Genomic DNA, 22,276 nt, shown 5'->3' on the forward strand with positions numbered 1-22,276 from the left:
TCCTCCGAAATCGTGAAAAATGTTACCCTATAGCATGCGCTCCGAGACGATGGACTATAGCCTGTCGCTTTTCCGCGATTTTCACCTTTTTTTTTAAATCCTCCGAAATCGTGAAAAATGGCACCCTATAGCATGCACTCCGAGACGATGGACTATAGCCTGTCGCTTTTCCGCGATTTTCACCTTTTTTTTTAATCCTCCGAAATCGTGAAAAAGGGCACCCTATAGCATGCGCTCCGAGACGATGGACTATACCCTGTCGCTTTTCCGCGATTTTCAACTTTCTTTTAAATCCTCCGAAATCGTGAAAAATGGCACCCTATAGCATGCGCTCCGAGACGATGGACTATAGCCTGTCGCTTTTCCGCGATATTCACCTTTTTTTTTAATCCTCCGAAATCGTGAAAAATGGCACCCTATAGCATGCGCTCCGAGACGATGGACTATAGCCTGTCGCTTTTCCGCGATTTTCACCTTTTTTTTTAATCCTCCGAAATCGTGAAAAATGGCCCCCTATAGCATGCGCTCCGAGACGATGGACTATAGCCTGTCGCTTTTCCGCGATTTTCAACTTTCTTTTAAATCCTCCGAAATCGTGAAAAATGACACCCTATAGCATGCGCTCCGAGACGATGGACTATAGCCTGTCGCTTTTCCGCGATTTTCACCTTTTGTTTTAATCCTCCGAAATCGTGAAAAATGGCACCCTATAGCATGCGCTCCGAGACGATGGACTATAGCCTGTCGCTTTTCCGCGATTTTCACCTTTTTTTTTTAATCACCCGAAATCGTGAAAAATGGCACCCTATAGCATGCACTCCAAGACGATGGACTATAGCCTGTCGCTTTTCCGCGATTTTCACCTTTTTTTTTAAAATCCTCCGAAATCTTGAAAAATGTTACCCTATAACATGCGCTCCGAGACGATGGACTATAGCCTGTCGCTTTTCCGCGATTTTCACCTTTTTTAAATCCTCCGAAATCGTGAAAAATGGCACCCTATAGCATGCGCTCTGAGACGATGGACTATAGCCTGTTGCTTTTCCGCGATTTTCACCTTTTTTTTTAATCCTCCGAAATCGTGAAAAATGGCACCCTATAGCATGCGCTCCGAGACGATGGATTATAGCCTGTCGCTTTTCCGCGATTTTCAACTTTTTTTTTTTAATCCCCCGAAATCGTGAAAAATGGCACCCTATAGCATGCACTCCGAGACGATGGACTATAGCCTGTCGCTTTTCCGCGATTTTCACCTTTTTTAAATCCTCCGAAATCGTGAAAAATGTTACCCTATAGCATGCGCTCCGAGACGATGGACTATAGCCTGTCGCTTTTCCGCGATTTTCACCTTTTTTTTAAATCCTCCGAAATCGTGAAAAATGGCACCCTATAGCATGCACTCCGAGACGATGGACTATAGCCTGTCGCTTTTCCGCGATTTTCACCTTTTTTTTTAATCCTCCGAAATCGTGAAAAAGGGCACCCTATAGCATGCGCTCCGAGACGATGGACTATACCCTGTCGCTTTTCCGCGATTTTCAACTTTCTTTTAAATCCTCCGAAATTGTGAAAAATGGCACCCTATAGCATGCGTTCCGAGACGATGGACTATAGCCTGTCGCTTTTCCGCGATTTTCACCTTTTTTAAATCCTCCGAAATCGTGAAAAATGGCACCCTATAACATGCGCTCCGAGACGATGGACTATAGCCTGTCGCTTTTCCGCGATTTTCACCTTTTTTTTTAAATCCTCCGAAATCGTGAAAAATGGCACCCTATAGCATGCGCTCCGAGACGATGGACTATAGCCTGTCGCTTTTCCGCGATTTTCACCTTTTTTTTTTAATCACCCGAAATCGTGAAAAATGGCACCCTATAGCATGCGCTCTGAGACGATGGACTATAGCCTGTCGCTTTTCCGCGATTTTCACCTTTTTTTTAAATCCTCCGAAATCGTGAAAAATGGCACCCTATAGCATGCGCTCCGAGACGATGGACTATAGCCTGTCGCTTTTCCGCGATTTTCACCTTTTTTTTTAATCCTCCGAAATCGTGAAAAATGGCACCCTATAGCATGCGCTCCGAGACGATGGACTATAGCCTGTCGCTTTTCCGCGATTTTCACCTTTTTTTTTTAAATCCTCCGAAATCGTGAAAAATGGCACCCTATAGCATGCTCTCCGAGACGATGGACTATAGCCTGTCGCTTTTCCGCGATTTTCACCTTTTTTTTAAATCCTCCGAAATCGTGAAAAATGGCACCCTATAACATGCGCTCCGAGACGATGGACTATAGCCTGTCGCTTTTCCGCGATTTTCACCTTTTTTTTAAATCCTCCGAAATCGTGAAAAATGGCACCCTATAACATGCGCTCCGAGACGATGGACTATAGCCTGTCGCTTTTCCGCGATTTTCAACTTTTTTTAAAATCCTCCGAAATCGTGAAAAATGGCACCCTATAGCATGCGCTCCGAGACGATGGACTATAGCCTGTCGCTTTTCCGCGATTTTCACCTTTTTTTTTAATCCTCCGAAATCGTGAAAAATGGCACCCTATAGCATGCGCTCCGAGACGATGGACTATAGCCTGTCGCTTTTCCGCGATTTTCACCTTTTTTTTTTAATCACCCGAAATCGTGAAAAATGGCACCCTATAGCATGCGCTCCGAGACGATGGACTATAGCCTGTCGCTTTTCCGCGATTTTCACCTTTTTTTTTAAATCCTCCGAAATCGTGAAAAATGGCACCCTATAGCATGCGCTCCGAGTCGATGGACTATAGCCTGTCGCTTTTCCGCGATTTTCACCTTTTTTTTTTAAATCCTCCGAAATCATGAAAAATGGCACCCTATAGCATGCGCTCCGAGACGATGGACTATAGCCTGTCGCTTTTCCGCGATTTTCAACTTTTTTTAAAATCCTCCGAAATCGTGAAAAATGGCACCCTATAGCATGCGCTCCGAGACGATGGACTATAGCCTGTCGCTTTTCCGCGATTTTCACCTTTTTTTTAAATCCTCCGAAATCGTGAAAAATGGCACCCTATAGCATGCGCTCCGAGTCGATGGACTATAGCCTGTCGCTTTTCCGCGATTTTCACCTTTTTTTTTTAAATCCTCCGAAATCATGAAAAATGGCACCCTATAGCATGCGCTCCGAGACGATGGACTATAGCCTGTCGCTTTTCCGCGATTTTCAACTTTTTTTAAAATCCTCCGAAATCGTGAAAAATGGCACCCTATAGCATGCGCTCCGAGACGATGGACTATAGCCTGTCGCTTTTCCGCGATTTTCACCTTTTTTTTTAATCCTCCGAAATCGTGAAAAATGGCACCCTATAGCATGCGCTCCGAGACGATGGACTATAGCCTGTCGCTTTTCCGCGATTTTCACCTTTTTTAAATCCTCCGAAATCGTGAAAAATGGCACCCTATAGCATGCGCTCTGAGACGATGGACTATAGCCTGTTGCTTTTCCGCGATTTTCACCTTTTTTTTTAATCCTCCGAAATCGTGAAAAATGGCACCCTATAGCATGCGCTCCGAGACGATGGACTATAGCCTGTCGCTTTTCCGCGATTTTCACCTTTTTTTTAATCCTCCGAAATCGTGAAAAATGGCACCCTATAGCATGCGCTCCGAGACGATGGACTATAGCCTGTCGCTTTTCCGCGATTTTCAACTTTTTTTAAAATCCTCCGAAATCGTGAAAAATGGCACCCTATAGCATGCGCTCCGAGACGATGGACTATAGCCTGTCGCTTTTCCGCGATTTTCACCTTTTTTTTAAATCCTCCGAAATCGTGAAAAATGGCACCCTATAGCATGCGCTCCGAGACGATGGACTATAGCCTGTCGCTTTTCCGCGATTTTCATCTTTCTTTTAAATCCTCCGAAATCGTGACAAATGGCACCCTATAGCATGCGCTCCGAGACGATGGACTATAGCCTGTCGCTTTTCCGCGATTTTCACCTTTTTTTTAAATCCTCCGAAATCATGAAAAATGGCACCCTATAGCATGCGCTCCGAGACGATGGACTATAGCCTGTCGCTTTTCCGCGATTTTCAACTTTTTTTTAAATCCTCCGAAATCGTGAAAAATGGCACCCTATAGCATGCGCTCCGAGACGATGGACTATAGCCTGTCGCTTTTCCGCGATTTTCACCTTTTTTTTTAATCCTCCAAAATCGTGAAAAATGGCACCCTATAGCATGCGCTCCGAGACGATGGACTATAGCCTGTCGCTTTTCCGCGATTTTCACCTTTTTTTTCAAATCCTCCGAAATCGTGAAAAATGTTACCCTATAGCATGCGCTCCGAGACGATGGACTATAGCCTGTCGCTTTTCCGCGATTTTCACCTTTTTTAAATCCTCCGAAATCGTGGAAAATGGCACCCTATAACATGCGCTCCGAGACGATGGACTATAGCCTGTCGCTTTTCCGCGATTTTCACCTTTTTTTTTAAATCCTCCGAAATCGTGAAAAATTTTACCCTATAGCATGTGCTCCGAGACGATGGACTATAGCCTGTCGCTTTTCCGCGATTTTCACCTTTTTTTTTTAAATCCTCCGAAATCGTGAAAAATGGCACCCTATAGCATGCGCTCCGAGACGATGGACTATAGCCTGTCGCTTTTCCTTGATTTTCACCTTTTTTTTAAATCCTCCGAAATCATGAAAAATGGCACCCTATAGCATGCGCTCCGAGACGATGGACTATAGCCTGTCGCTTTTCCGCGATTTTCAACTTTTTTTAAAATCCTCCGAAATCGTGAAAAATGGCACCCTATAGCATGCGCTCCGAGACGATGGACTATAGCCTGTCGCTTTTCCGCGATTTTCACCTTTTTTTTTAATCCTCCGAAATCGTGAAAAATGGCACCCTATAGCATGCGCTCCGAGACGATGGACTATAGCCTGTCGCTTTTCCCGCGATTTTCACCTTTTTTTTTTAAATCCTCCGAAATCGTGAAAAATGTTACCCTATAGCATGCGCTCCGAGACGATGGACTATAGCCTGTCGCTTTTCCGCGATTTTCACCTTTTTTTTTTAAATCCTCCGAAATCGTGAAAAATGGCACCCTATAACATGCGCTCCGAGACGATGGACTATAGCCTGTCGCTTTTCCGCGATTTTCAACTTTTTTTAAAATCCTCCGAAATCGTGAAAAATGGCACCCTATAGCATGCGCTCCGAGACGATGGACTATAGCCTGTCGCTTTTCCGCGATTTTCACCTTTTTTTTTAATCCTCCGAAATCGTGAAAAATGGCCCCCTATAGCATGCGCTCCGAGACGATGGACTATAGCCTGTCGCTTTTCCGCGATTTTCAACTTTCTTTTAAATCCTCCGAAATCGTGAAAAATGACACCCTATAGCATGCGCTCCGAGACGATGGACTATAGCCTGTCGCTTTTCCGCGATTTTCACCTTTTGTTTTAATCCTCCGAAATCGTGAAAAATGGCACCCTATAGCATGCGCTCCGAGACGATGGACTATAGCCTGTCGCTTTTCCGCGATTTTCAACTTTTTTTAAAATCCTCCGAAATCGTGAAAAATGGCACCCTATAGCATGCGCTCCGAGACGATGGACTATAGCCTGTTGCTTTTCCGCGATTTTCACCTTTTTTTTTAATCCTCCGAAATCGTGAAAAATGGCACCCTATAGCATGCGCTCCGAGACGATGGACTATAGCCTGTCGCTTTTCCGCGATTTTCAACTTTTTTTAAAATCCTCCGAAATCGTGAAAAATGGCACCCTATAGCATGCGCTCCGAGACGATGGACTATAGCCTGTCGCTTTTCCGCGATTTTCACCTTTTTTTTAAATCCTCCGAAATCGTGAAAAATGGCACCCTATAGCATGCGCTCCGAGACGATGGACTATAGCCTGTCGCTTTTCCGCGATTTTCATCTTTCTTTTAAATCCTCCGAAATCGTGACAAATGGCACCCTATAGCATGCGCTCCGAGACGATGGACTATAGCCTGTCGCTTTTCCGCGATTTTCACCTTTTTTTTTAATCCTCCGAAATCATGAAAAATGGCACCCTATAGCATGCGCTCCGAGACGATGGACTATAGCCTGTCGCTTTTCCGCGATTTTCAACTTTTTTTTAAATCCTCCGAAATCGTGAAAAATGGCACCCTATAGCATGCGCTCCGAGACGATGGACTATAGCCTGTCGCTTTTCCGCGATTTTCACCTTTTTTTTTAATCCTCCAAAATCGTGAAAAATGGCACCCTATAGCATGCGCTCCGAGACGATGGACTATAGCCTGTCGCTTTTCCGCGATTTTCACCTTTTTTTTCAAATCCTCCGAAATCGTGAAAAATGTTACCCTATAGCATGCGCTCCGAGACGATGGACTATAGCCTGTCGCTTTTCCGCGATTTTCACCTTTTTTAAATCCTCCGAAATCGTGGAAAATGGCACCCTATAGCATGCGCTCCGAGACGATGGACTATAGCCTGTCGCTTTTCCGCGATTTTCACCTTTTTTTTTAATCCTCCGAAATCGTGAAAAATGGCACCCTATAGCATGCGCTCCGAGACGATGGACTATAGCCTGTCGCTTTTCCGCGATTTTCACCTTTTTTTTTAATCCTCCGAAATCGTGAAAAATGGCACCCTATAGCATGCGCTCCGAGACGATGGACTATAGCCTGTCGCTTTTCCGCGATTTTCACCTTTTTTTGAAATCCTCCGAAATCGTGAAAAATGGCACCCTATAGCATGCGCTCCGAGACGATGGACTATAGCCTGTCGCTTTTCCGCGATTTTCACCTTTTTTTTGAATCCTCCGAAATCGTGAAAAATGGCCCCCTATAGCATGCGCTCCGAGACGATGGACTATAGCCTGTCGCTTTTCCGCGATTTTCAACTTTCTTTTAAATCCTCCGAAATCGTGAAAAATGGCACCCTATAGCATGCGCTCCGAGACGATGGACTATAGCCTGTCGCTTTTCCGCGATTTTCACCTTTTTTTTTTAATCACCCGAAATCGTGAAAAATGGCACCCTATAGCATGCACTCCAAGACGATGGACTATAGCCTGTCGCTTTTCCGCGATTTTCACCTTTTTTTTTAAAATCCTCCGAAATCTTGAAAATTTTTACCCTATAACATGCGCTCCGAGACGATGGACTATAGCCTGTCGCTTTTCCGCGATTTTCACCTTTTTTAAATCCTCCGAAATCGTGAAAAATGGCACCCTATAGCATGCGCTCTGAGACGATGGACTATAGCCTGTTGCTTTTCCGCGATTTTCACCTTTTTTTTTAATCCTCCGAAATCGTGAAAAATGGCACCCTATAGCATGCGCTCCGAGACGATGGACTCTATCCTGTCGCTTTTCCGCGATTTTCACCTTTTTTTTTAATCCCCCGAAATCGTGAAAAATGGCACCCTATAGCATGCACTCCGAGACGATGGACTATAGCCTGTCGCTTTTCCGCGATTTTCACCTTTTTAAAATCCTCCGAAATCGTGAAAAATGTTACCCTATAGCATGCGCTCCGAGACGATGGACTATAGCCTGTCGCTTTTCCGCGATTTTCACCTTTTTTTTAAATCCTCCGAAATCGTGAAAAATGGCACCCTATAGCATGCACTCCGAGACGATGGACTATAGCCTGTCGCTTTTCCGCGATTTTCACCTTTTTTTTTAATCCTCCGAAATCGTGAAAAAGGGCACCCTATAGCATGCGCTCCGAGACGATGGACTATACCCTGTCGCTTTTCCGCGATTTTCAACTTTCTTTTAAATCCTCCGAAATCGTGAAAAATGGCACCCTATAGCATGCGCTCCGAGACGATGGACTATAGCCTGTCGCTTTTCCGCGATATTCACCTTTTTTTTTAATCCTCCGAAATCGTGAAAAATGGCACCCTATAGCATGCGCTCCGAGACGATGGACTATAGCCTGTCGCTTTTCCGCGATTTTCACCTTTTTTAAATCCTCCGAAATCGTGAAAAATGGCACCCTATAACATGCGCTCCGAGACGATGGACTATAGCCTGTCGCTTTTCCGCGATTTTCACCTTTTTTTTTAAATCCTCCGAAATCGTGAAAAATGGCACCCTATAGCATGCGCTCCGAGACGATGGACTATAGCCTGTCGCTTTTCCGCGATTTTCACCTTTTTTTTTTAATCACCCGAAATCGTGAAAAATGGCACCCTATAGCATGCGCTCTGAGACGATGGACTATAGCCTGTCGCTTTTCCGCGATTTTCACCTTTTTTTTAAATCCTCCGAAATCGTGAAAAATGGCACCCTATAGCATGCGCTCCGAGACGATGGACTATAGCCTGTCGCTTTTCCGCGATTTTCACCTTTTTTTTTAATCCTCCGAAATCGTGAAAAATGGCACCCTATAGCATGCGCTCCGAGACGATGGACTATAGCCTGTCGCTTTTCCGCGATTTTCACCTTTTTTTTTTAAATCCTCCGAAATCGTGAAAAATGGCACCCTATAGCATGCTCTCCGAGACGATGGACTATAGCCTGTCGCTTTTCCGCGATTTTCACCTTTTTTTTTAATCCTCCGAAATCGTGAAAAAGGGCACCCTATAGCATGTGCTCCGAGACGATGGACTATACCCTGTCGCTTTTCCGCGATTTTCAACTTTCTTTTAAATCCTCCGAAATCGTGAAAAATGGCACCCTATAGCATGCGCTCCGAGACGATGGACTATAGCCTGTCGCTTTTCCGCGATATTCACCTTTTTTTTTAATCCTCCGAAATCGTGAAAAATGGCACCCTATAGCATGCGCTCCGAGACGATGGACTATAGCCTGTCGCTTTTCCGCGATTTTCACTTTTTTTTTTAATCACCCGAAATCGTGAAAAATGGCACCCTATAGCATGCACTCCGAGACGATGGACTATAGCCTGTCGCTTTTCCGCGATTTTCACCTTTTTTTTTAAATCCTCTGAAATCGTGAAAAATGGCACCCTATAGCATGCGCTCCGAGACGATGGACTATAGCCTGTCGCTTTTCCGCGATTTTCACCTTTTTTAAATCCTCCGAAATCGTGAAAAATGGCACCCTATAACATGCGCTCCGAGACGATGGACTATAGCCTGTCGCTTTTCCGCGATTTTCACCTTTTTTTTTAAATCCTCCGAAATCGTGAAAAATGGCACCCTATAGCATGCGCTCCGAGACGATGGACTATAGCCTGTCGCTTTTCCGCGATTTTCACCTTTTTTTTTTAATCACCCGAAATCGTGAAAAATGGCACCCTATAGCATGCGCTCTGAGACGATGGACTATAGCCTGTCGCTTTTCCGCGATTTTCACCTTTTTTTTAAATCCTCCGAAATCGTGAAAAATGGCACCCTATAGCATGCGCTCCGAGACGATGGACTATAGCCTGTCGCTTTTCCGCGATTTTCACCTTTTTTTTTAATCCTCCGAAATCGTGAAAAATGGCACCCTATAGCATGCGCTCCGAGACGATGGACTATAGCCTGTCGCTTTTCCGCGATTTTCACCTTTTTTTTTTAAATCCTCCGAAATCGTGAAAAATGGCACCCTATAGCATGCTCTCCGAGACGATGGACTATAGCCTGTCGCTTTTCCGCGATTTTCACCTTTTTTTTTAATCCTCCGAAATCGTGAAAAATGGCACCCTATAACATGCGCTCCGAGACGATGGACTATAGCCTGTCGCTTTTCCGCGATTTTCACCTTTTTTTTTAAATCCTCCGAAATCGTGAAAAATTTTACCCTATAGCATGTGCTCCGAGACGATGGACTATAGCCTGTCGCTTTTCCGCGATTTTCACCTTTTTTTTTAAAATCCTCCGAAATCGTGAAAAATGGCACCCTATAGCATGCGCTCCGAGACGATGGACTATAGCCTGTCGCTTTTCCTTGATTTTCACCTTTTTTTTAAATCCTCCGAAATCATGAAAAATGGCACCCTATAGCATGCGCTCCGAGACGATGGACTATAGCCTGTCGCTTTTCCGCGATTTTCAACTTTTTTTAAAATCCTCCGAAATCGTGAAAAATGGCACCCTATAGCATGCGCTCCGAGACGATGGACTATAGCCTGTCGCTTTTCCGCGATTTTCACCTTTTTTTTTAATCCTCCGAAATCGTGAAAAATGGCACCCTATAGCATACGCTCCGAGACGATGGACTATAGCCTGTCGCTTTTCCCGCGATTTTCACCTTTTTTTTTTAAATCCTCCGAAATCGTGAAAAATGTTACCCTATAGCATGCGCTCCGAGACGATGGACTATAGCCTGTCGCTTTTCCGCGATTTTCACCTTTTTTTTTTAAATCCTCCGAAATCGTGAAAAATGGCACCCTATAACATGCGCTCCGAGACGATGGACTATAGCCTGTCGCTTTTCCGCGATTTTCAACTTTTTTTAAAATCCTCCGAAATCGTGAAAAATGGCACCCTATAGCATGCGCTCCGAGACGATGGACTATAGCCTGTCGCTTTTCCGCGATTTTCACCTTTTTTTTTAATCCTCCGAAATCGTGAAAAATGGCACCCTATAGCATGCGCTCCGAGACGATGGACTATAGCCTGTCGCTTTTCCGCGATTTTCACCTTTTTTTGAAATCCTCCGAAATCGTGAAAAATGGCACCCTATAGCATGCGCTCCGAGACGATGGAATATAGCCTGTCGCTTTTCCGCGATTTTCACCTTTTTTTTTAATCCTCCGAAATCGTGAAAAATGGCCCCCTATAGCATGCGCTCCGAGACGATGGACTATAGCCTGTCGCTTTTCCGCGATTTTCACCTTTTTTTTTGAATCACCCGAAATCGTGAAAAATGGCACCCTATAGCATGCACTCCGAGACGATGGACTATAGCCTGTCGCTTTTCCGCGATTTTCACCTTTTTTTTTAATCCTCCGAAATCGTGAAAAATGGCCCCCTATAGCATGCGCTCCGAGACGATGGACTATAGCCTGTCGCTTTTCCGCGATTTTCACCTTTTTTTTTGAATCACCCGAAATCGTGAAAAATGGCACCCTATAGCATGCACTCCGAGACGATGGACTATAGCCTGTCGCTTTTCCGCGATTTTCACCTTTTTTAAATCCTCCGAAATCGTGAAAAATGTTACCCTATAGCATGCGCTCCGAGACGATGGACTATAGCCTGTCGCTTTTCCGCGATTTTCACCTTTTTTTAAAATCCTCCGAAATCGTGAAAAATGGCACCCTATAGCATGCACTCCGAGACGATGGACTATAGCCTGTCGCTTTTCCGCGATTTTCAACTTTCTTTCAAATCCTCCAAAATCGTGAAAAATGGCACCCTATAGCATGCGCTCCGAGACGATGGACTATAGCCTGTCGCTTTTCCGCGATTTTCACCTTTTTTTTAATCCTCCGAAATCGTGAAAAATGGCACCCTATAGCATGCGTTCCGAGACGATGGACTATAGCCTGTCGCTTTTCCGCGATTTTCAACTTTCTTTCAAATCCTCCAAAATCGTGAAAAATGGCACCCTATAGCATGCGCTCCGAGACGATGGACTATAGCCTGTCGCTTTTCCGCGATTTTCACTTTTTTTTTTAATCTTTCGTCTCAGATTTAGTCCAACGGAGCGTCACAGTATAACTCTATGGGGACACAAAAGCGACACAAAAGTAGGACCCGGAATTATCTCTGGAGGGGGCGCTCACGTCACAGCTAAAATACTGAATAGCATGCGCTCCGAGACGATGGACTATAGCCTGTCGCTTTTCCCGCGATTTTCACCTTTTTTTTTTAAATCCTCAGAAATCGTGAAAAATGGCACCCTATAGCATGCTCTCCGAGACGATGGACTATAGCCTGTCGCTTTTCCGCGATTTTCACCTTTTTTTTAAATCGTGAAAAATGCCACCCTGTAGCATGTGCTCCGAGACCATGGACTATAGCCTGTCGCTTTTCCGCGATTTTCACCTTTTTTTTAAATCCTCCGAAATCGTGAAAAATGGCACCCTATAGCATGCACTCCGAGACGATGGACTATAGCCTGTCGCTTTTCCGCGATTTTCACCTCTTTTTTTTAATCCTCCGAAATCGTGAAAAATGGCACCCTATAGCATGCGCTCCGAGACGATGGACTATAGCCTGTCGCTTTTCCGCGATTTTCACCTTTTTTTTTTAATCACCCGAAATCGTGAAAAATGGCACCCTATAGCATGCACTCCAAGACGATGGACTATAGCCTGTCGCTTTTCCGCGATTTTCACCTTTTTTTTTTAAATCCTCCGAAATCTTGAAAAATTTTACCCTATAACATGCGCTCCGAGACGATGGACTATAGCCTGTCGCTTTTCCGCGATTTTCACCTTTTTTAAATCCTCCGAAATCGTGAAAAATGGCACCCTATAGCATGCGCTCTGAGACGATGGACTATAGCCTGTTGCTTTTCCGCGATTTCACCTTTTTTTTTAATCCTCCGAAATCGTGAAAAATGGCACCCTATAGCATGCGCTCCGAGACGATGGACTATAGCCTGTCGCTTTTCCGCGATTTTCAACTTTTTTTTTTTAATCCCCCGAAATCGTGAAAAATGGCACCCTATAGCATGCACTCCGAGACGATGGACTATAGCCTGTCGCTTTTCCGCGATTTTCACCTTTTTTAAATCCTCCGAAATCGTGAAAAATGTTACCCTATAGCATGCGCTCCGAGACGATGGACTATAGCCTGTCGCTTTTCCGCGATTTTCACCTTTTTTTTTTAAATCCTCCGAAATCGTGAAAAATGGCACCCTATAGCATGCACTCCGAGACGATGGACTATAGCCTGTCGCTTTTCCGCGATTTTCACCTTTTTTTTTAATCCTCCGAAATCGTGAAAAAGGGCACCCTATAGCATGCGCTCCGAGACGATGTACTATACCCTGTCGCTTTTCCGCGATTTTCAACTTTCTTTTAAATCCTCCGAAATCGTGAAAAATGGCACCCTATAGCATGCGCTCCGAGACGATGGACTATAGCCTGTCGCTTTTCCGCGATATTCACCTTTTTTTTTAATCCTCCGAAATCGTGAAAAATGGCACCCTATAGCATGCGCTCCGAGACGATGGACTATAGCCTGTCGCTTTTCCCGCGATTTTCACCTTTTTTTTTTAAATCCTCAGAAATCGTGAAAAATGGCACCCTATAGCATGCTCTCCGAGACGATGGACTATAGCCTGTCGCTTTTCCGCGATTTTCACCTTTTTTTTAAATCGTGAAAAATGCCACCCTGTAGCATGTGCTCCGCGACCATGGACTATAGCCTGTCGCTTTTCCGCGATTTTCACCTTTTTTTTAAATCCTCCGAAATCGTGAAAAATGGCACCCTATAGCATGCACTCCGAGACGATGGACTATAGCCTGTCGCTTTTCCGCGATTTTCACCTTTTTTTTTAATCCTCCGAAATCGTGAAAAATGGCACCCTATAGCATGCGCTCCGAGACGATGGACTATAGCCTGTCGCTTTTCCGCGATTTTCACCTTTTTTTTTTAATCACCCGAAATCGTGAAAAATGGCACCCTATAGCATGCACTCCAAGACGATGGACTATAGCCTGTCGCTTTTCCGCGATTTTCACCTTTTTTTTTTAAATCCTCCGAAATCTTGAAAAATTTTACCCTATAACATGCGCTCCGAGACGATGGACTATAGCCTGTCGCTTTTCCGCGATTTTCACCTTTTTTAAATCCTCCGAAATCGTGAAAAATGGCACCCTATAGCATGCGCTCTGAGACGATGGACTATAGCCTGTTGCTTTTCCGCGATTTCACCTTTTTTTTTAATCCTCCGAAATCGTGAAAAATGGCACCCTATAGCATGCGCTCCGAGACGATGGACTATAGCCTGTCGCTTTTCCGCGATTTTCAACTTTTTTTTTTTAATCCCCCGAAATCGTGAAAAATGGCACCCTATAGCATGCACTCCGAGACGATGGACTATAGCCTGTCGCTTTTCCGCGATTTTCACCTTTTTTAAATCCTCCGAAATCGTGAAAAATGTTACCCTATAGCATGCGCTCCGAGACGATGGACTATAGCCTGTCGCTTTTCCGCGATTTTCACCTTTTTTTTTAAATCCTCCGAAATCGTGAAAAATGGCACCCTATAGCATGCACTCCGAGACGATGGACTATAGCCTGTCGCTTTTCCGCGATTTTCACCTTTTTTTTTAATCCTCCGAAATCGTGAAAAAGGGCACCCTATAGCATGCGCTCCGAGACGATGTACTATACCCTGTCGCTTTTCCGCGATTTTCAACTTTCTTTTAAATCCTCCGAAATCGTGAAAAATGGCACCCTATAGCATGCGCTCCGAGACGATGGACTATAGCCTGTCGCTTTTCCGCGATATTCACCTTTTTTTTTAATCCTCCGAAATCGTGAAAAATGGCACCCTATAGCATGCGCTCCGAGACGATGGACTATAGCCTGTCGCTTTTCCGCGATTTTCACCTTTTTTTTTAATCCTCCGAAATCGTGAAAAATGGCCCCCTATAGCATGCGCTCCGAGACGATGGACTATAGCCTGTCGCTTTTCCGCGATTTTCAACTTTCTTTTAAATCCTCCGAAATCGTGAAAAATGACACCCTATAGCATGCGCTCCGAGACGATGGACTATAGCCTGTCGCTTTTCCGCGATTTTCACCTTTTGTTTTAATCCTCCGAAATCGTGAAAAATGGCACCCTATAGCATGCGCTCCGAGACGATGGACTATAGCCTGTCGCTTTTCCGCGATTTTCACCTTTTTTTTTTAATCACCCGAAATCGTGAAAAATGGCACCCTATAGCATGCACTCCAAGACGATGGACTATAGCCTGTCGCTTTTCCGCGATTTTCACCTTTTTTTAAAATCCTCCGAAATCGTGAAAAATGGCACCCTATAGCATGCGCTCCGAGACGATGGACTATAGCCTGTCGCTTTTCCGCGATTTTCACCTTTTTTTTTAATCCTCCGAAATCGTGAAAAATGGCACCCTATAGCATGCGCTCCGAGACGATGGACTATAGCCTGTCGCTTTTCCGCGATTTTCACCTTTTTTTGAAATCCTCCGAAATCGTGAAAAATGGCACCCTATAGCATGCGCTCCGAGACGATGGACTATAGCCTGTCGCTTTTCCGCGATTTTCACCTTTTTTTTTAATCCTCCGAAATCGTGAAAAATGGCCCCCTATAGCATGCGCTCCGAGACGATGGACTATAGCCTGTCGCTTTTCCGCGATTTTCAACTTTCTTTTAAATCCTCCGAAATCGTGAAAAATGACACCCTATAGCATGCGCTCCGAGACGATGGACTATAGCCTGTCGCTTTTCCGCGATTTTCACCTTTTGTTTTAATCCTCCGAAATCGTGAAAAATGGCACCCTATAGCATGCGCTCCAAGACGATGGACTATAGCCTGTCGCTTTTCCGCGATTTTCACCTTTTTTTTTTAATCACCCGAAATCGTGAAAAATGGCACCCTATAGCATGCACTCCGAGACGATGGACTATAGCCTGTCGCTTTTCCGCGATTTTCACCTTTTTTTTTTAAATCCTTCGAAATCTTGAAAAATTTTACCCTATAACATGCGCTCCGAGACGATGGACTATAGCCTGTTGCTTTTCCGCGATTTTCACCTTTTTTTTTAATCCTCCGAAATCGTGAAAAATGGCACCCTATAGCATGCGCTCCGAGACGATGGACTATAGCCTGTCGCTTTTCCGCGATTTTCACCTTTTTTAAATCCTCCGAAATCGTGAAAAATGTTACCCTATAGCATGCGCTCCGAGACGATGGACTATAGCCTGTCGCTTTTCCGCGATTTTCACCTTTTTTTAAAATCCTCCGAAATCGTGAAAAATGGCACCCTATAGCATGCACTCCGAGACGATGGACTATAGCCTGTCGCTTTTCCGCGATTTTCAACTTTCTTTCAAATCCTCCAAAATCGTGAAAAATGGCACCCTATAGCATGCGCTCCGAGACGATGGACTATAGCCTGTCGCTTTTCCGCGATTTTCACCTTTTTTTTAATCCTCCGAAATCGTGAAAAATGGCACCCTATAGCATGCGCTCCGAGACGATGGACTATAGCCTGTCGCTTTTCCGCGATTTTCACTTTTTTTTTTAATCTTTCGTCTCAGATTTAGTCCAACGGAGCGTCACAGTATAACTCTATGGGGACACAAAAGCGACACAAAAGTAGGACCCGGAATTATCTCTGGAGGGGGCGCTCACGTCACAGCTAAAATACTGAATAGCATGCGCTCCGAGACGATGGACTATAGCCTGTCGCTTTTCCCGCGATTTTCACCTTTTTTTTTTAAATCCTCAGAAATCGTGAAAAATGGCACCCTATAGCATGCTCTCCGAGACGATGGACTATAGCCTGTCGCTTTTCCGCGATTTTCACCTTTTTTTAAAATCCTCCGAAATCGTGAAAAATGGCACCCTATAGCATGCGCTCCGAGACGATGGACTATAGCCTGTCGCTTTTCCGCGATTTTCACCTTTTTTTTTAATCCTCCGAAATCGTGAAAAATGGCACCCTATAGCATGCGCTCCGAGACGATGGACTATAGCCTGTCGCTTTTCCGCGATTTTCACCTTTTTTTGAAATCCTCCGAAATCGTGAAAAATGGCACCCTATAGCATGCGCTCCGAGACGATGGACTATAGCCTGTCGCTTTTCCGCGATTTTCACCTTTTTTTTTAATCCTCCGAAATCGTGAAAAATGGCCCCCTATAGCATGCGCTCCGAGACGATGGACTATAGCCTGTCGCTTTTCCGCGATTTTCACCTTTTTTTTAATCCTCCGAAATCGTGAAAAATGGCACCCTATAGCATGCGCTCCGAGACGATGGACTATAGCCTGTCGCTTTTCCGCGATTTTCACCTTTTTTTGAAATCCTCCGAAATCGTGAAAAATGGCACCCTATAGCATGCGCTCCGAGACGATGGACTATAGCCTGTCGCTTTTCCGCGATTTTCACCTTTTTTTTTAATCCTCCGAAATCGTGAAAAATGGCCCCCTATAGCATGCGCTCCGAGACGATGGACTATAGCCTGTCGCTTTTCCGCGATTTTCAACTTTCTTTTAAATCCTCCGAAATCGTGAAAAATGACACCCTATAGCATGCGCTCCGAGACGATGGACTATAGCCTGTCGCTTTTCCGCGATTTTCACCTTTTTTTAAAATCCTCCGAAATCGTGAAAAATGGCACCCTATAGCATGCGCTCCGAGACGATGGACTATAGCCTGTCGCTTTTCCGCGATTTTCAACTTTCTTTTAAATCCTCCGAAATCGTGAAAAATGACACCCTATAGCATGCGCTCCGAGACGATGGACTATAGCCTGTCGCTTTTCCGCGATTTTCACCTTTTGTTTTAATCCTCCGAAATCGTGAAAAATGGCACCCTATAGCATGCGCTCCGAGACGATGGACTATAGCCTGTCGCTTTTCCGCGATTTTCACCTTTTTTTTTTAATCACCCGAAATCGTGAAAAATGGCACCCTATAGCATGCACTCCAAGACGATGGACTATAGCCTGTCGCTTTTCCGCGATTTTCACCTTTTTTTTTTAAATCCTCCGAAATCTTGAAAATTTTTACCCTATAACATGCGCTCCGAGACGATGGACTATAGCCTGTCGCTTTTCCGCGATTTTCACCTTTTTTAAATCCTCCGAAATCGTGAAAAATGGCACCCTATAGCATGCGCTCCGAGACGATGGACTATAGCCTGTCGCTTTTCCGCGATTTTCAACTTTTTTTTTTTAATCCCCCGAAATCGTGAAAAATGGCACCCTATAGCATGCACTCCGAGACGATGGACTATAGCCTGTCGCTTTTCCGCGATTTTCACCTTTTTTAAATCCTCCGAAATCGTGAAAAATGTTACCCTATAGCATGCGCTCCGAGACGATGGACTATAGCCTGTCGCTTTTCCGCGATTTTCACCTTTTTTTTTAAATCCTCCGAAATCGTGAAAAATGGCACCCTATAGCATGCACTCCGAGACGATGGACTATAGCCTGTCGCTTTTCCGCGATTTTCACCTTTTTTTTTAATCCTCCGAAATCGTGAAAAAGGGCACCCTATAGCATGCGCTCCGAGACGATGGACTATACCCTGTCGCTTTTCCGCGATTTTCAACTTTCTTTTAAATCCTCCGAAATCGTGAAAAATGGCACCCTATAGCATGCGCTCCGAGACGATGGACTATAGCCTGTCGCTTTTCCGCGATATTCACCTTTTTTTTTAATCCTCCGAAATCGTGAAAAATGGCACCCTATAGCATGCGCTCCGAGACGATGGACTATAGCCTGTCGCTTTTCCGCGATTTTCACCTTTTTTTTTAATCCTCCGAAATCGTGAAAAATGGCCCCCTATAGCATGCGCTCCGAGACGATGGACTATAGCCTGTCGCTTTTCCGCGATTTTCAACTTTCTTTTAAATCCTCCGAAATCGTGAAAAATGACACCCTATAGCATGCGCTCCGAGACGATGGACTATAGCCTGTCGCTTTTCCGCGATTTTCACCTTTTGTTTTAATCCTCCGAAATCGTGAAAAATGGCACCCTATAGCATGCGCTCCGAGACGATGGACTATAGCCTGTCGCTTTTCCGCGATTTTCACCTTTTTTTTTTAATCACCCGAAATCGTGAAAAATGGCCCCCTATAGCATGCGCTCCGAGACGATGGACTATAGCCTGTCGCTTTTCCGCGATATTCACCTTTTTTTTTAATCCTCCGAAATCGTGAAAAATGGCACCCTATAGCATGCGCTCCGAGACGATGGACTATAGCCTGTCGCTTTTCCGCGATTTTCACCTTTTTTTTTAATCCTCCGAAATCGTGAAAAATGGCCCCCTATAGCATGCGCTCCGAGACGATGGACTATAGCCTGTCGCTTTTCCGCGATTTTCAACTTTCTTTTAAATCCTCCGAAATCGTGAAAAATGACACCCTATAGCATGCGCTCCGAGACGATGGACTATAGCCTGTCGCTTTTCCGCGATTTTCACCTTTTTTTTTAATCCTCCGAAATCGTGAAAAATGGCCCCCTATAGCATGCGCTCCGAGACGATGGACTATAGCCTGTCGCTTTTCCGCGATTTTCACCTTTTTTTTAATCCTCCGAAATCGTGAAAAATGGCACCCTATAGCATGCGCTCCGAGACGATGGACTATAGCCTGTCGCTTTTCCGCGATTTTCAACTTTCTTTTAAATCCTCCGAAATCGTGAAAAATGACACCCTATAGCATGCGCTCCGAGACGATGGACTATAGCCTGTCGCTTTTCCGCGATTTTCACCTTTTTTTAAAATCCTCCGAAATCGTGAAAAATGGCACCCTATAGCATGCGCTCCGAGACGATGGACTATAGCCTGTCGCTTTTCCGCGATTTTCAACTTTCTTTTAAATCCTCCGAAATCGTGAAAAATGACACCCTATAGCATGCGCTCCGAGACGATGGACTATAGCCTGTCGCTTTTCCGCGATTTTCACCTTTTGTTTTAATCCTCCGAAATCGTGAAAAATGGCACCCTATAGCATGCGCTCCGAGACGATGGACTATAGCCTGTCGCTTTTCCGCGATTTTCACCTTTTTTTTTTAATCACCCGAAATCGTGAAAAATGGCACCCTATAGCATGCACTCCAAGACGATGGACTATAGCCTGTCGCTTTTCCGCGATTTTCACCTTTTTTTTTTAAATCCTCCGAAATCTTGAAAAATTTTACCCTATAACATGCGCTCCGAGACGATGGACTATAGCCTGTCGCTTTTCCGCGATTTTCACCTTTTTTAAATCCTCCGAAATCGTGAAAAATGGCACCCTATAGCATGCGCTCCGAGACGATGGACTATAGCCTGTCGCTTTTCCGCGATTTTCAACTTTTTTTTTTTAATCCCCCGAAATCGTGAAAAATGGCACCCTATAGCATGCACTCCGAGACGATGGACTATAGCCTGTCGCTTTTCCGCGATTTTCACCTTTTTTAAATCCTCCGAAATCGTGAAAAATGTTACCCTATAGCATGCGCTCCGAGACGATGGACTATAGCCTGTCGCTTTTCCGCGATTTTCACCTTTTTTTTTAAATCCTCCGAAATCGTGAAAAATGGCACCCTATAGCATGCACTCCGAGACGATGGACTATAGCCTGTCGCTTTTCCGCGATTTTCACCTTTTTTTTTAATCCTCCGAAATCGTGAAAAAGGGCACCCTATAGCATGCGCTCCGAGACGATGGACTATACCCTGTCGCTTTTCCGCGATTTTCAACTTTCTTTTAAATCCTCCGAAATCGTGAAAAATGGCACCCTATAGCATGCGCTCCGAGACGATGGACTATAGCCTGTCGCTTTTCCGCGATATTCACCTTTTTTTTTAATCCTCCGAAATTGTGAAAAATGGCACCCTATAGCATGCGCTCCGAGACGATGGACTATAGCCTGTCGCTTTTCCGCGATTTTCACCTTTTTTTTTAATCCTCCGAAATCGTGAAAAATGGCCCCCTATAGCATGCGCTCCGAGACGATGGACTATAGCCTGTCGCTTTTCCGCGATTTTCAACTTTCTTTTAAATCCTCCGAAATCGTGAAAAATGACACCCTATAGCATGCGCTCCGAGACGATGGACTATAGCCTGTCGCTTTTCCGCGATTTTCACCTTTTGTTTTAATCCTCCGAAATCGTGAAAAATGGCACCCTATAGCATGCGCTCCGAGACGATGGACTATAGCCTGTCGCTTTTCCGCGATTTTCACCTTTTTTTTTTAATCACCCGAAATCGTGAAAAATGGCCCCCTATAGCATGCGCTCCGAGACGATGGACTATAGCCTGTCGCTTTTCCGCGATATTCACCTTTTTTTTTAATCCTCCGAAATCGTGAAAAATGGCACCCTATAGCATGCGCTCCGAGACGATGGACTATAGCCTGTCGCTTTTCCGCGATTTTCACCTTTTTTTTTAATCCTCCGAAATCGTGAAAAATGGCCCCCTATAGCATGCGCTCCGAGACGATGGACTATAGCCTGTCGCTTTTCCGCGATTTTCAACTTTCTTTTAAATCCTCCGAAATCGTGAAAAATGACACCCTATAGCATGCGCTCCGAGACGATGGACCATAGCCTGTCGCTTTTCCGCGATTTTCACCTTTTGTTTTAATCCTCCGAAATCGTGAAAAATGGCACCCTATAGCATGCGCTCCGAGACGATGGACTATAGCCTGTCGCTTTTCCGCGATTTTCACCTTTTTTTTTTAATCACCCGAAATCGTGAAAAATGGCACCCTATAGCATGCACTCCAAGACGATGGACTATAGCCTGTCGCTTTTCCGCGATTTTCACCTTTTTTAAATCCTCCGAAATCGTGAAAAATGGCACCCTATAGCATGCGCTCTGAGACGATGGACTATAGCCTGTTGCTTTTCCGCGATTTTCACCTTTTTTTTTAATCCTCCGAAATCGTGAAAAATGGCACCCTATAGCATGCGCTCCGAGACGATGGATTATAGCCTGTCGCTTTTCCGCGATTTTCAACTTTTTTTTTTTAATCCCCCGAAATCGTGAAAAATGGCACCCTATAGCATGCACTCCGAGACGATGGACTATAGCCTGTCGCTTTTCCGCGATTTTCACCTTTTTTAAATCCTCCGAAATCGTGAAAAATGTTACCCTATAGCATGCGCTCCGAGACGATGGACTATAGCCTGTCGCTTTTCCGCGATTTTCACCTTTTTTTTAAATCCTCCGAAATCGTGAAAAATGGCACCCTATAGCATGCACTCCGAGACGATGGACTATAGCCTGTCGCTTTTCCGCGATTTTCACCTTTTTTTTTAATCCTCCGAAATCGTGAAAAAGGGCACCCTATAGCATGCGCTCCGAGACGATGGACTATACCCTGTCGCTTTTCCGCGATTTTCAACTTTCTTTTAAATCCTCCGAAATTGTGAAAAATGGCACCCTATAGCATGCGCTCCGAGACGATGGACTATAGCCTGTCGCTTTTCCGCGATATTCACCTTTTTTTTTAATCCTCCGAAATCGTGAAAAATGGCACCCTATAGCATGCGCTCCGAGACGATGGACTATAGCCTGTCGCTTTTCCGCGATTTTCACTTTTTTTTTTAATCACCCGAAATCGTGAAAAATGGCACCCTATAGCATGCACTCCGAGACGATGGACTATAGGCTGTCGCTTTTCCGCGATTTTCACTTTTTTTTTTAATCACCCGAAATCGTGAAAAATGGCACCCTATAGCATGCACTC

The sequence above is a fragment of the Electrona antarctica genome (genome assembly GCF_951216825.1).
Source record: "Electrona antarctica genome assembly, contig: scaffold_127, whole genome shotgun sequence".
NCBI lineage: Eukaryota > Metazoa > Chordata > Actinopteri > Myctophiformes > Myctophidae > Electrona > Electrona antarctica.